The following is a 14,137-nucleotide window of genomic DNA, read 5'->3' as shown; positions in this document are numbered from 1 at the left end:
AATATGGCAGGCTAATTTTTAAGTTGATAATTTTGTATGAACTGCGAATGATATTATAAATATCCAAATGGCTCTTGGCAGAAAAAAGGTCCTTCACTCCTGGGTTCAATCCCTTTACTTCTGTTACCTTAATGGACTAAACTATTTTATCCCTAAAGACTTTTGAGTCAAGAGTCGATCCTTTCAGTGAATTCATTCACACATCTTGAACCCAAGACTAGACCACTCTAAAACATTTTTTCCATCATCATTCTAACTCTAGTATAGTAAACCCTTAAACAGTACTTGTTGATTAATTAGGATTTCTAATTCAGCATTCAGTTGTTCATATTAATTGTTGTTGTTGTTTACTTGTCTCAATCATATCCAACTCTACATGACCCCATGTAGGGTTTTCTTGGCAGAGATGTTGGAATGGTTTGCCATTTCCTTCTCCAGGTGAGGAAACTGAGGCAATAGGGTTAAGTAACTTACCCTGGGTCACACAACTAGTAAGTGTCTGAGGACTGATTTGAATTCAGGAAGTTGAGTCTTCCTGACTACAGACCTGACATACTATCCATGTGCCAGCTAGCTGCTGCTATTCATATTAATAGTAATATTACTATAGTAATACTATAGTAATTACTATAGTAATAATAATGTAATTTTTTTATAACCCTTTACTCACATTATCTCATATGAGCCTCACAACAACTTTTTGAGGTAACTACTAGTTACAATATAATATGATACCAATGTATTATTATTATAATATATTATTACTTAGTATTATTACTATTCCTGTTTTAAAGATGAGGAGACTTGAGACTCAGAGAGGTTAAATGATTTTACCATGGTCTCACAGCTAGTATCAGAGATGGGATTTGAACCCCATTTTCCTGAATCCAATTCCCATGCTCACTCTATGATTCTTCATAAAATCATAGTGTATTAGAGATGGAAGGAACCTAAGCAATTTCTTAATCTAATGTCTTCATTCTACTGATGATCCTACTTGAGGTTCAAAGAGGTTCCATGAGTCAATCAATGTCTTAACTTTCCTGTTTCTCAGTTTCCTCATATGCAAATGAGAGTACTGCAGCAGGTGATATGTAAGATACTTTCCAGCTTTTAACACTATGATATTTTGGGAGTGATAGTGATTTTGAAAATTTATGTCAAAATGTAACTAGTAGATACACCAAAGAAAGAAGACAACAGCATCATATACCTTTTTATAGCCATTCCAAATATTTAATTTGGAACTATTGGAGGAATGGGGAAAATATTCCCCATGAATGTTGCTTTCTTTTTTCATTCATTCATTCATTCAGTTCATCTTGTTCATTTTATTTTTTTATTTTATCTTTCCCTCAGGGTTCTTCTTAACTCAGTATCAGAAGTTCTTCTTAACTCAGTACCCTTCCACATAACCTTCGAAGTTATGAGCACAGGGCCTCACTTTAGCCTTACTACAGAAGAGAAAATAACTCATTCTACTACCTGTTCAGATGGAGAAGTTGAAGCCTTGAGGGAAGAAGTGACTAAGTCAGGACCAGGAAGTAAGGACAACTATAACTTGGTGTGGTTTTTACCTGCCTTACCAGTCTTATTTCATATTATTTCCCCTTCTTGAATTAGTAGGGGGAATTTCCTTATCTGAGAGTTCCTTGTATCAGTGAAATCACAGGTCCTTTCTACCTTTGTCCTTTTCCTGCCCTGACCTTTTTAGTCTGATACAACACTCTATCTCCCATCTCCAGTTTTGTTTTTTTTTTAACAGGCTGGCCCTCTCTCCTCCCAGCCCTCCCAGATCTGAAATATATTCCCATCTCAACCCAGCATTTAGAATCCCTACTTTTCTTCAGATGGGTGGTACAGTGAATAGAGCACTGGGCTTGAAATCAGGAAGACTCTTCTCCCTGAGTTCAAATCCAGTTTCAGACACGTGTCAGATCACTTATATGATCCTGCTCAAGTCACTTCATCCAGTTTGCCTCAATTTCCTCATCTGTAAAATGAGTTGGAGAAAGAAATGACAAACCACTCCAGTATCCTGCCAAGAAAACCACAAATGGAGGCATGGAGAGTCAGATATGACTGAAATGAAAACTTTTGTCCCATAATGACATCTATCTCTCAGAATTCCTGTGAAGGTAGTATATATACATATATATATATATATATTGTATATAGTGCTTTGCACATCTTAAAGTGCTTATTATTATTATTAAAATGGATTTTGCAGCAATGAGCAGCTCCTGGGGGTTCAGAATTATTTCAATGAGATATTTACATTTGTTAAATTGTACCCAGGATGCTGATTGCTTTAAGAAGACTAACCCTAAGGGACAGCAAGGTGGCGAAGTAGAGAGAGCACTGGCCCTGGAGTCAGGAGGATCTGGGTTCAAATTTGACCTCAGACAGTTAATAATTACCTAACTTTGTGACATTGGGCAAGTCACTTAACCCCATTGCCTTGCAAACCCCCCCCTCCCCAAAAAAAGATTAATTCTATGACCTAGGGCCTGCAGCCTCTCCAGGGAGGTCTTGTTTCTGCTCCCTGATCCCCAGCATGGACTCACCTCCAATGACCTGGTCTTGCTAATGCTTGCTTGCTTGCTTGCTTTCTTTCTTTCTTTCTTTCTTTCTTTCTTTTTTTTTTTAGGTTTTTGCAAGGCAAATGGGGTTAAGTGGCTTGCCCAAGGCCATACAGCTAGGTAATTATTAAGTGTCTGAGACCAGATTTGAACCCAGATACTCCTGACTCCAAGGCCGGTGCTTTATCCACTATGCCACCTAGCTGCCCTTTGGTAATGCTTTCTTGAACACAGAAGAGGATCTCAGAATTCACCCTTGGATATCCTTCCTCTTCTGACTCTAAACATGGATCTACACTTATGTAGTCTTCCTCCCTCATTTTCATTCCCCAGTATTTTTCTCTGACCCTGTACTATGGTCAGCTGAGAGGGCAATATGGTATAATAGATAGGGCACTTGTCCCTAGCCTTGCAGTTAGGATGACCTGGATTCCAATCCCATCTTAGATTTTGATTAGCTATATGACCCTCATCCTCTCTGGGTCTCAGTTTTCTTATCTGTAAAAAAAGAAGGGTTCCTGTTCTCTGAAGTCTCTTGTAGCTCTCAAGTCCCACTTTGGTCTCTTTTGACCATTTTGTTCAATGTAATTCACTCCCAGCCTTCCCATGGTATGCCACAAACACACCCAAGTCCAACGACATTCTTTCCATAATAGCTCCATGCTCATCACCAACACACCCAGGGGCTGGATCTTGCTGCCACATTAAGCCATGATCAGCATGTTTTGACACTGTCTTGGTTTGGTTTAGTTTGTTTTTAAAAATAATTCAGGTTATATAAAGTATTGACTCAAGAATCAGAGGTGCTGAATTCAAATTCAGCCTCTGCCAGTGTGAGCTTGGGCTGGTGACCCTTTCTGGGCTTGCCTATAAAATGAAGTAGATTGATTAGTTGACCTTCCAGCTCTAAATCTCTGCTACTGTTATCCTAATGATTATGTACAGGTAAATGAGGTTTAGAACTTCTCTCCATAGCTTGATGCCTTCTCTCAGGAATTTCCCTGACCTCAATTCTGTCTTCCCTGAGGTATCCTCAAACTCCAAAAATCTCAACAGCTGCATTAGGTGTTGGTCCTTTGTGGCCACTCTCTTAGCTCCTCTCACCTATAATGGGCACTAATTTTTCCCCAAATTTTTCTAATTCTACATTTTCCCTAAAAGCCCCAGGCTTCTTCATGTTTTTGCCACTTTATCATCTCCTCCAGAGATATAATTTTTCCATATAGAAATTCTGTCTACATATTTCATAGGGTGTAACTATAATGGATTTTATCTGGGGAAATAAACTTTTTCACTGATACATTCAATATTAGTATCAAATAAGACTTAAAAAGGAATCATATGTTCACCTGAGATTTTTTTTTTAGGTTTTGCAAGGCAATGGGGTTAAGTGGCTTGCCCAAGGCCACACAGCTAGGTAATTATTAAGTGTATGAGGCCAGACTTGAACTCAGGTACTCCTGACTCCAGGGTTGGTGTTCTATCCATTGTGCCACCTAGCCGCCCCTCACCTGAGATGTTTAACAGAAGTATGGATGATATCTGGGGAGAGTCCAAACATTTGGATTCTCTATATTTTCTCATGGCATAGAAGCAACTAAGTGGTGCATTGGATTGGGTGCTGAACTTGAAGTAAGGAAGAACTGAATTTGAATCCTACTTCACACTCACTGTGTTCATGACAAGTCCCTAGCCTTGCAGTAAGGATGACCTGGATTCAAATCCCATCTTAGACTTTGATTAGCTATGTGACCCTCATAGTCTCTGGGTCTCAGTTTTCTTATTTGGCAGTTACCTTCCAGGGCTGAGATAAGAATCAATTATGAAATGCTTTGCCAACCTTAAAATGCTATTTAATTGTTAAACTATTATTACTGCAGTGAATCCTAGAAAACCATGAAAAAACTCAGCTTTAACAATACATAATAAAACAATAAAAATAGGAACATATATCATCAATATTATGCCTGGAAGTGTAGCCTACTGAGGTAGGCATATTTGGGATAGGCACTGTAGATGGACAATGATTTACCTTCAGAGTTTAGTGTCATTATTGTTCAGTTGCACCAGTCATGTCTGATTTTTTGGTGACTCCCATGTAGGGTCTTCTAGGCAGAGATACTGGAGAAGTTTGCAATTTTCTTCTCCAACTCATTTTACAGATGAGAAGACTGAGGCATATAGAGTCCAGGGTCACACAGTATGTATCTGGGGCAAGATTTGAACTCTGGTCTTCCTGACTTCAGTTCTGGTGCTCTATACACTGCATCACCAAGCTGCTCTACAGAGTTGAATAGTAGGGGGATATTGGGTTGAATATAATATGGAAAATTGGAAGGCATTTCCTTCCATTCTGAGCTGCTCATTGCTGCAAAATCCATTTTAATAATAATAAACACTTTAAGATGTGCAAAGCACTATATATATATGTGTGTATATATATGTATATGTATATATATATACATATATATAAATATTACCTTCACAGGAATTCTGAGAGATAGATGTCATTATTGACTTCATTTCATAGATGAGGAAACTGAGGCAAACTGAAGTTGTGTCTTGCCCAGGGTTACACAGCTAGTGAGAATCTTAGGCAAAATTTGAACTCAAGTTTTCCTAACTGCAAGTGTAGAACTCTGACCATATTGCTATCAAAAGACTTGCTATCTGCCTCATGATAGCAATATTCTTCCAGTGTTGCTGTATGTTTGCTGGAATCCAACCTCAGGCACTTGATACTCTCTAGCTGTGTGACCTTGGGCACATCACAACCCAGGGTGCCTCACATTCAGGATCATCTTCAATAGCCCTGATTCCTATCTGACCACTGGATCTAAATGGCTCTGGAGGAGAAAGTGAGGCTGGTGACTTAGCATAGCATCCCCTCACTCAAGTCCAATTCATGTGCTTGTCATAGCATCACCTCCCTTGATGTCATGCTGTTCTTTGAGAATGAAGGACAAAAAACAGTAACAATATGTTTGCTGGATGCATCACTACAATCCCAGAAGAGATTGTGGTAACTCAAATGAAAATGGAGATACACAAGTTGGGTACAAACAAGTTGCATGCAGTGTCTTATTATTATAAATTTTTTTTTCACCAATTCAGCATGGCTTATTGCAATCAAAGCTAATTTTAAGTCAGGAAAGGGTTGGGGTAGGGGTAGGGGCTGATACCACAGTCATATTGCCTACAAAGTGGGGGAGAGGGAACCAGAGTCTAGAGGGTATGTGTGTATGTTTGGGGGGTTACCAGAATTTAGAGGATGAGTATCACCCATTCCCACCCAGAGCTGGGTGGATTTCTGCAGTCCTTTCTTGAGCCTTCTCCAGCCTGCATCTCAAGCATGAGATTATCCCCCTGGTTATCCCTGCCATGGCTGAGGGAAGAAAAACTTGGGATCATCCCTCCCAAATATGAAGCATCTGCTGACTGGGATATCTGAGAACCCATTTGAGGCAGTCTCAGAGAGAATGGGCTGCTTTCCTGGCACCTGTTTGTCCTAAGCAGTGTAAATTTCTTTTCTGCTGGTCCCTCTTAAACAACACAGGAGAAAATTGAGGTACAGGAGTGAGAAATAATCTGCCCTTCAAGCACAGAAGTGAAAGTTTGAATAGCTAACAAACACAGGCATACTTGATTGTCTCTCTTCCCCCTGGGCTCACCAGAAGACTAACACTATCAGACTGTCTTGCCCATTCCCAGAGGCATTTGTTTATTTGGGGATCTCTACTCTGTCTAGGTTTTGGGTCTGGTCCATGCTCTGTAGGATGTTATTTAGTATGGAAAGCATCAGATCCATGTGGAGGGAGAGGAAGGAACTGGTTTAGAATAGGAATCGTTCCTCCTTTGCTTGCTCAGATGCGAAGTCATTTTGGTTCAAGGGAGAGTCGGTCTCCCGAGTCTTTCAGACCTCCAAATCTTCATTCTCCTATGAGATTGACAGTGAAGTATCCATATGCAGATGGGGAGACTTGGTTGGGACTTGAGCTGAGGGCAAGGTGAGCTCCTAGGGTCCATCAATGGCTGGGAGGGAGATGGCATTCTTCAGAAGAGGGAAATGCCCATTAGAGAGCCCCAGGGGCCTTTGCCCACTGGCAAACTAGAAGGAGAGGTTGAAGGTGATATCTTCCTCAGAGTCCTTACCCACTATACCAGGCAGTAGATGGAACTTGCCCAGTAGGAAGATGTCACCAAACATGTCATGCTCACCACTCTTGCCAATGTGAATGGTGTGACAGAAGTCACCTGGTGGTGGGCTAATCATGTCTGATGACAGGTTCTCCTTTTCTTTGTGATTGTACTCCTTCAGGAAGATGGGTACCTTGGTGGACATATCAGCACACCATCCACGGAGGACCCAATAGTGCAAGGACTGGTCTCCCCAGTGGGCTAGATTTCACTAGACAGTGGATGCCTTCAAGTCTCTTCACTCCTTGTAGTTCTACCAATAGGAGCTGGTCCAAAGGTGGCAAGGGCTACCTTGAACTAAAGTTGATCAAGAAGTCAGCAGGTTGAGGAAAAGTTAAACAGCTGAGGGGCAGAGCAGCAGCCAGTGTCCTTGCTGGCCCCTTTTAGGAGGCAACTCTCCTGCCTGGCTCCCTCAGGGCAGGATCCCCAAGGCTGGAAGTTGCCACAGTGGGGAGGTGCTGGCAACCAAGCTGGGTAGTCCCGGTCCAGGTCTGAAGCAGAGTCTGACTCCAAGTCCTGCTCTGAGTCCGGATCCAAGTCTGAGTTCCAGCTGAATCTGGGTCGGGGTCCGAATCTGGGTCCTAGTCCGGTGGGCTAGGTCTGGGTCTGAGTCCAGAGTAATCCAGAATGAGAGGCTGAGGCAGTAACTCATGCAGTGTATTATTAATGTTGTGAAGGATGAAGGAGGTGAGTTAGTCATATTGCAAGAAAGACATTAAATAGAAAAATCCTTGGGCTACCTTGAGATAAAACAGCTATGGCAAGGCCTCCTTGTAGTGGGCTCAGTTGAGAATCATGCAGAATAGATAAGATGAAGGAGTTTCGATCTGAACCATTAGAGGAAGTAGACGCACTAATAATATAACACATCCATCCAATGTGAAAGACTTGGTTCTTTTTGAACCAAGACTGTTATAAACTTTGTAGTATCACAGATTTAGAATTGAGGACATGGCATCTAAGTGTTGCAACAGATTGAGCACTTGTGTGCTCACAATTGTGTGCACACAATTACCTGTGTGACTCCAAGCAACTCTCTCAGTCTCATTTTCCTCATCTTATAAAACAGGAATAATAATAGCTACCTCAAAGTGTTGTGAGGATCAATGCATACATATGTAAAGTGCTTTGCAAACCTTAAAGAGCTATATAGAACCTGAATATAATTATAATAGTTATTATTAAACCTTTCAAGTTCTACATGATATTTTCATGAAAAGCAGTAAGAAAAACCTAAAATGATTATTATTGACACTAACAATAATTATAATACTAGAGATTGATGGGTTTAGAATCAAGAAGCACTGGGTTCAATTCCTACCTTTTAAACTTACTGTCTTTGATACCATATGAATTTATTATACCATTGTGGCTGCTTTTTTATTCTGTGGGAATCTCGCCTGTGTCCTCTGTTAGAAGGACCATCCAATATACCTAGGCCTTGCTCTGGTTGTTTTACTATCACAAAGGTGCCAAGGTTGCCATGAACAAATCACTTCTCTTCTGAGTGTCAGTTTTCTCATCTGTAAAATAGGGATATTAGCACTGGATTATTTATTTTACAGGGTTTTTGAGAGGATCAAAGGGAATAATGGATGTTAAGTGAGTCACAACTTTTTAATAGGCTCTATAAATGCCAGCTATTATTATTGTTATTTTAATTTCACAAGAACTGTGTATGGTGAATTGTTAAATTACTATCCTTGGACCTGTTCTGCTAATTTTAGAAAATGAAAGTAAAAAAGTTAACTTTTCAGCCAGAGAGTCATTCAATTATATTAGCAAATGAAGCTGGTTCCAAATTACAAGAAACCTCTCACTTCTTTTTCTAGGAGCAGCCTTATACTGCCACTGAAAGAGGAGGCTATTGCCTACAAATTAATGGGTCAAGGACTTTGCTTGTTTTTCAGGGTTTACAGAAGAGTGCAGAAAGGCCTAAACCTGGAGGTGTCAATATTTCTGGTTTTTTTCTTTTTAATTTTTTTTTTTATTTAAAGGTTTGTTCTAAATAAAAGTTTTTATTTAAAGTTTGTATCTCTCCCTTTCTTCCCTCTCCTTGAGATGGTAAGAAATCAGAAATACACGTGCAATTGTGTAAAACATTTCCATATTAGTTATTTATAGCTTCTTTTTATGTATGTATGTATGTATGTATTTAAGGCAATGGGGTTAAGTGGTTTGCCCAAGATCACACAGCTAGGCAATCATTAAGTGTCTGAGGTCAGATTTGAACTCAGGTCCTCCTGACTCCAGGGTTGGTGCTCTATCCACTGTGCCACCTAGCTGCCCCCCCATGTTATTCATTTTATATAAAAAGACTCAAATAAAAGAAAAAAATGAAAGAAGATGAAAAATATCATACTTCAGGATATATTCAAACAATATCAGTTTTTTCTATGGAGGCAGATAGTATGCTTCATCAATAGTCCTTTGGATCATTCTATTTAAGAGAATAGCTTCATTCACAATTCCTCACTGTACATTATTGCTGTTACTGTGTACCGTTCTGCTCACTCGACTCAGCATCAGTTCATGCAATCCTTTCCAGGTTTTTCTGAAATCATCCTGCTTGTCATTTTTATAGCAAAATAATATTCCATTATAGTTATTACCAAAGCTTTAGTCATTCCCCAATTGATGGATGTCCCTCTGATTTTCAATTCTTAGTCAAGATGTCAGTGTTTCATCCAAGACAAAACCGTAACTAGACCTCTGGGAACTGAAAACTGAGTCATCTCCAGGCAAAGATAACCATTGTTGAGTAAGATCATTGAAATGCTAAGAATGCTTTAAGAACCCTTTGAAACTTCTCATCAGTCACAAAGATTAGCAGCTGGACAGTAAAGCTGGCTGGTGGATATGAGAAGAAACCACTGGTCAGCAGGCACTACTTTTATGCATAGTATACATACTACAGGCTGAGATTCCTGGGTCAACCTGGAAGAACATTAAGGAGATGCAAAGGTTTCTTTTTTCCTTTAGTTGTCTAGGAGCGGTAGGGGAAGTCGTCCCCCCACCCCACACACACACTATACATTGATCAGGATTATTGCTTTATTGTGAAAAAATAACTTTTGAGTTTAAATTCTCTTTAAAAACAAAATTCAGGCTCTCTAAGAGCAAAAACTTTCTCTCTTGTTTTGTATATATTGAGTATCTAATACAATGTCTGGCATATTTTATTCCATTTTTAAAAATATTCTAAGCCTGTGATTTCATTGCTATAGAGAATTTTCATCTTTCCTGGCGCATCTTTGTTTGTTACAACAGGATATCTCTCATCTCTGTCACAGGAGTTGAATTAGAATCAGATTTAGAAAAGAATGGAAGTTTAGATGTAGTTCTCTCTCTCTCTGTCTCTGTCTCTCTCTCTGTCTCTCTGTCTCTCCCAGTGGCTTAGGTGGTATAGTGAATAAAGAGCTGACCCTTGAATCAGAAAGATCTGAGGTCAAATCTAGCCTCATTTATTTATTAGTCGTGTGACCCAGGTAAAGTAACTTAACTAAAGCAAGTCTGCCTCAGTTTCTTATCTGTAAAATGGGGATAATACTACCTCCTAGGGTTTTTGTGAAGACAGATTAATATTTATAAAATATTTTGCGAATCTTAAGGTACTATATAAATTTTTTTAATTTAAAAAAATTTTTGCTATATAAATTTTAGTTAATATTGTTATTATTATTATCATCATCATTCTTATTATGGCTTAGGAACCTAATTATAGATTAGCAAAGTAAAGGAAACTTGCCCAAGTTTACTACCTAGAAGTAAGTTGGAGAAACCCAGGTTCATTGATCCCAAATCCAGGACTTTTTGCACTGAAATATGCTGATTTCCAGGCTCTTTATAAGATTTATTTCTTTCACTTAATAGTTTCCTCATGTGAAAGTACCATTTATGTCTCTCCCATAGACCCTTAGGTAATGCATGTGCATGATAGTGGATAAAATAGAACAATGATGGAAGCTTGGGAGGGTGGGGGGGACTGAAATGTGAAGAGAGAGCATTGAGGAAATAGTGAACAGCTAGCTAGTGGAAGCTAGTACTTTCTTTCACTTTGACTGATTCTGCAGGAATTGGTCAATTGCTTCAAAAATGAATCAGTGTTGACTTATGAAGGCCCCCCAAAAGTCTTTTGGGCTAGTGCTAGCCTGGAATATTTAGGGGTATTCTTGATTGAGGGGAATGGTGGTCACTAAAAACCTGTTGCATATACTGGCAGAAGACATTGTTAGTGAGTTCTCAGTATCTCATATACATATTAGAGTTCTTAGTTTTGAAGTGAGTAGGCACTGATAACTTCTGAGACTAGGTGAATGCATCTTAATCTCACATATGAACTGTGAATCCAATGATTTTTTTAAAAAATCATATTTTATTTTTTCCAATTATATGTAAAAAAATTTTAGACATTTATTTTTTAAAATTTTGAGTTTCAGATTCTTTCCCTTCTTCCCCTCTCCTACCCATTGAGAAGGCAAGCAAGTTGACATCAATTATATAAGAAGAATCATTAGAAACATATTTCTATATTACCCATTCTGTGAAAGAAAACACCCCCAAACAACTTCAAGAAAAATAATGAAAATGAAAAAGTATGCTTCTTTCAATTCCCCTTCTCTCTGGAGATTTGATAAACCACACCCTGTTATAATAATTTAAATCATTTTTAATGTAAGATATAATTTCTTCTCTGTTATTTTATGGAGTTTTTATGTCAGAGGAAAAATTAGTAGTGTAATCATAATAACCCAGAGCCCCCAGATAAGAAAAATCCTAACATTTGGGCAGACTGTATTCTCTGATCTAATTTAAATCTATGTTAATTGTTTACTGCTTTGTTCATCGACTCTTTGTGACCCAATTAGGGGTTTTCTTGACAAAGATACTAGAGTAGTTTGCCATTTATTTCTCTGGCTCATTTTACAGATTAGGAAACTGAGGCAAACAGGGTTAAGTCACTTGCCTAGGGTCTCTCAGTTTATAAATGTCTAAGGACAGACATTAATTCAAGAAAATATCTTTCGGACTCCAAGCCTTTTTTTTTATGCTTGAGACAAGCATCAAGATTTATGAAACATTTAGGTAAAAGAAACAATTAATTACAGTCTATTACTGGATAGGCATGAGAAGTAGAAGCTGGGGAAAGAGTAGTATTCCAGTCTTTCAAGATGTAGCTTCAGTTTGAGCCTTCTCCTCTGAGATGTCTGAAAGGGTCAAGTGACCTCTTATATTTCTACTTTTATGCCACAATTCAGCCTCATTTCACTTTCTCCTTTTACATATTGTCCTCTTGTAATTATTTGTTCTGACTGTTTTCTTAAGTCCTAAGTGGGACACCTTCATCTTAGACCGTGTCTCCCAGTCTATGTGTCACTCCCTGGTTGTGACTTCTGATTTAAAGATCATGACAGTCCCAAATCACTCTTAGAAATGGTTGTCCCACATGATCAATATGGATCTATTGTTTAGCATGGCTGTAAATATGGAGCCTATATCAGATTCCTTTCTATCAGGGGTGGGGGAGGAAAAAGAGAGAGAGGGAGAGAGAAACATGTAAAATTCAAAACTTTGTAAAAAAAAAGGTTGGTTAGAAACTACTGATGCATGTGGTTGGAAAAGCAAATAAATAATATATTAGAACTTAAAAAAATTAAAATATTAGAAAAAAAAGAAAATGGTTGTCCCTTTGAACTTCATTCCTAGCATGTCAATCAATACTCAAAACCTTATTTCATTTTGTTATTCCTAGAAGTGGAAGTAAATATTTAATGAAGACTTATGAGACAAGTCAAGAAATGAAGTCATGACTTTCAAAGACCTAAGCTTTATTCTCCAAGAAGTGCCTACTGTTGAGAGAAAGGCAGAAACTATGCAACAGAGGACTAGACTAGACTATTACTGCAATGCCACACAAAGTACCAGGATGCGATTGGTCCTAATCAAGGTCTTTTGCTCTAGGGCTTTGGAAGTCTACAGAATGATTTTAGGTATGAGAGAACACATGAACTAGTTAAAAAAAATTTCCTGGCCCAAGATGACATCACATGCATATAAGAAGAGGAAAAGATTACTAACTTCTGTTGCAAACTTGGAAAAAATAATTACCAGAAAATCACTGAATTTTATATATTATAGACTTTTTGTTTCTGGGAGGAGATAGAAAAACATATGAGCAACATCCTAATTTGACAGATCATTTCATCTAGTGTGCACAGGTAAAAACCAGAAAGGTCTTGTAACTGAAAGAAATATTTCTCTGATTACATATTTCCTTTCAGGTTCTACACTGATCAAGATAGAGACTTTGAGAACAAACTACTTAAGTAGGTGTTGGCTTCTTTAGGAATGAAATTTGGAACTATACCTTATCATCTTTAGGTGGATCTTTAGTTTGAGTATTCTAATCATTCCAAGCTGATCATACCAGGGACAGTAAGGTCTGAGCAGGAGATACAGTGGAGTCAGCATGTGACATTTATAGTATACTATTCAAAATGATGGATTCCATTAGTTTTATGTCTTTGGGGAAGAACTAGCATTTGTCTGTTTATTTGTGCTTTAGAGTCTAGAAGGATGGAAAGAAAGAGACTCACAATCAATATGTCTTTGAACTAAGATTGATTGGAGTAAGAAGGCATTCTGTCCCAGCTCAGAAAAACACTAAAAGAAACAATAAAGGATTTGAAGTTTGAATGCATTATCAAGACTTTCATGGGGATCTTTTTTTTTTTTTTAGGTTTTTGTAAGGCAATAGGGTTAAGTGGCTTGCCCAAGACCACACAGCTAGGTAATTATTAAGTGTCTAAGGCCGGATTTGAACTCAGGTACTCCTGATCCCAGGGCTGGTGCTTTTTCCACTGCACTACCTAGCCTCCCCTCGAGATTGTTTTTAAAAGAGATCTTGGTAGCCTGGTAACACATTAGCCAGGAGACTGTAGGGGTGAAAGATTGGTGCGGGAGAAAGAACTCTGACCCTATAGTCAGACAACAAGGTCAAAGACTACCTCTAATATCTTCTGCCCATGAGCAAGTAAATGAATCTCAATGGACCTCAGTTCCCTCATTTGAAATATGAAAGGATTGGACTAGATGACCTCCAAGATCTCTTCCTGTTAATAAATTAATAAGCATCTGTTAAGACTATATGCTAGCTCTAGTGGTACAAAACAAATATGAAATAGTCCTTGCCTCAAGGAGCTTCCATTCTATTGGACAATGGAAAGTCATCCCATACCAGGTAATTGAAAAATTGATGTAATGATAGATAGAATGATAGAATGACAGAACGATAGAACAATAGCTGGACAGATAGATAGATATGCTGGAGTCAGATCAAAACAGCTGGTAAGAGCAGA

General features: G+C 38.5%; 1 pseudogene; it reads right to left on the bottom strand.

The window, feature by feature from the left end:
* Positions 1-6,303: 6,303 nt before the first annotated feature.
* LOC141511959 (cdc42 effector protein 2-like) lies at positions 6,304-6,924 on the bottom strand (annotated as a pseudogene).
* Positions 6,925-14,137: the final 7,213 nt, after the last annotated feature.

The sequence above is a fragment of the Macrotis lagotis genome, chromosome 2, assembly GCF_037893015.1.
Source record: "Macrotis lagotis isolate mMagLag1 chromosome 2, bilby.v1.9.chrom.fasta, whole genome shotgun sequence".
NCBI classification, from domain to species: Eukaryota; Metazoa; Chordata; class Mammalia; order Peramelemorphia; family Peramelidae; genus Macrotis; species Macrotis lagotis.
The sequence above is the reverse complement of the archived record's forward strand: the minus strand, read 5'-3'. Positions and strand labels throughout refer to the sequence as shown.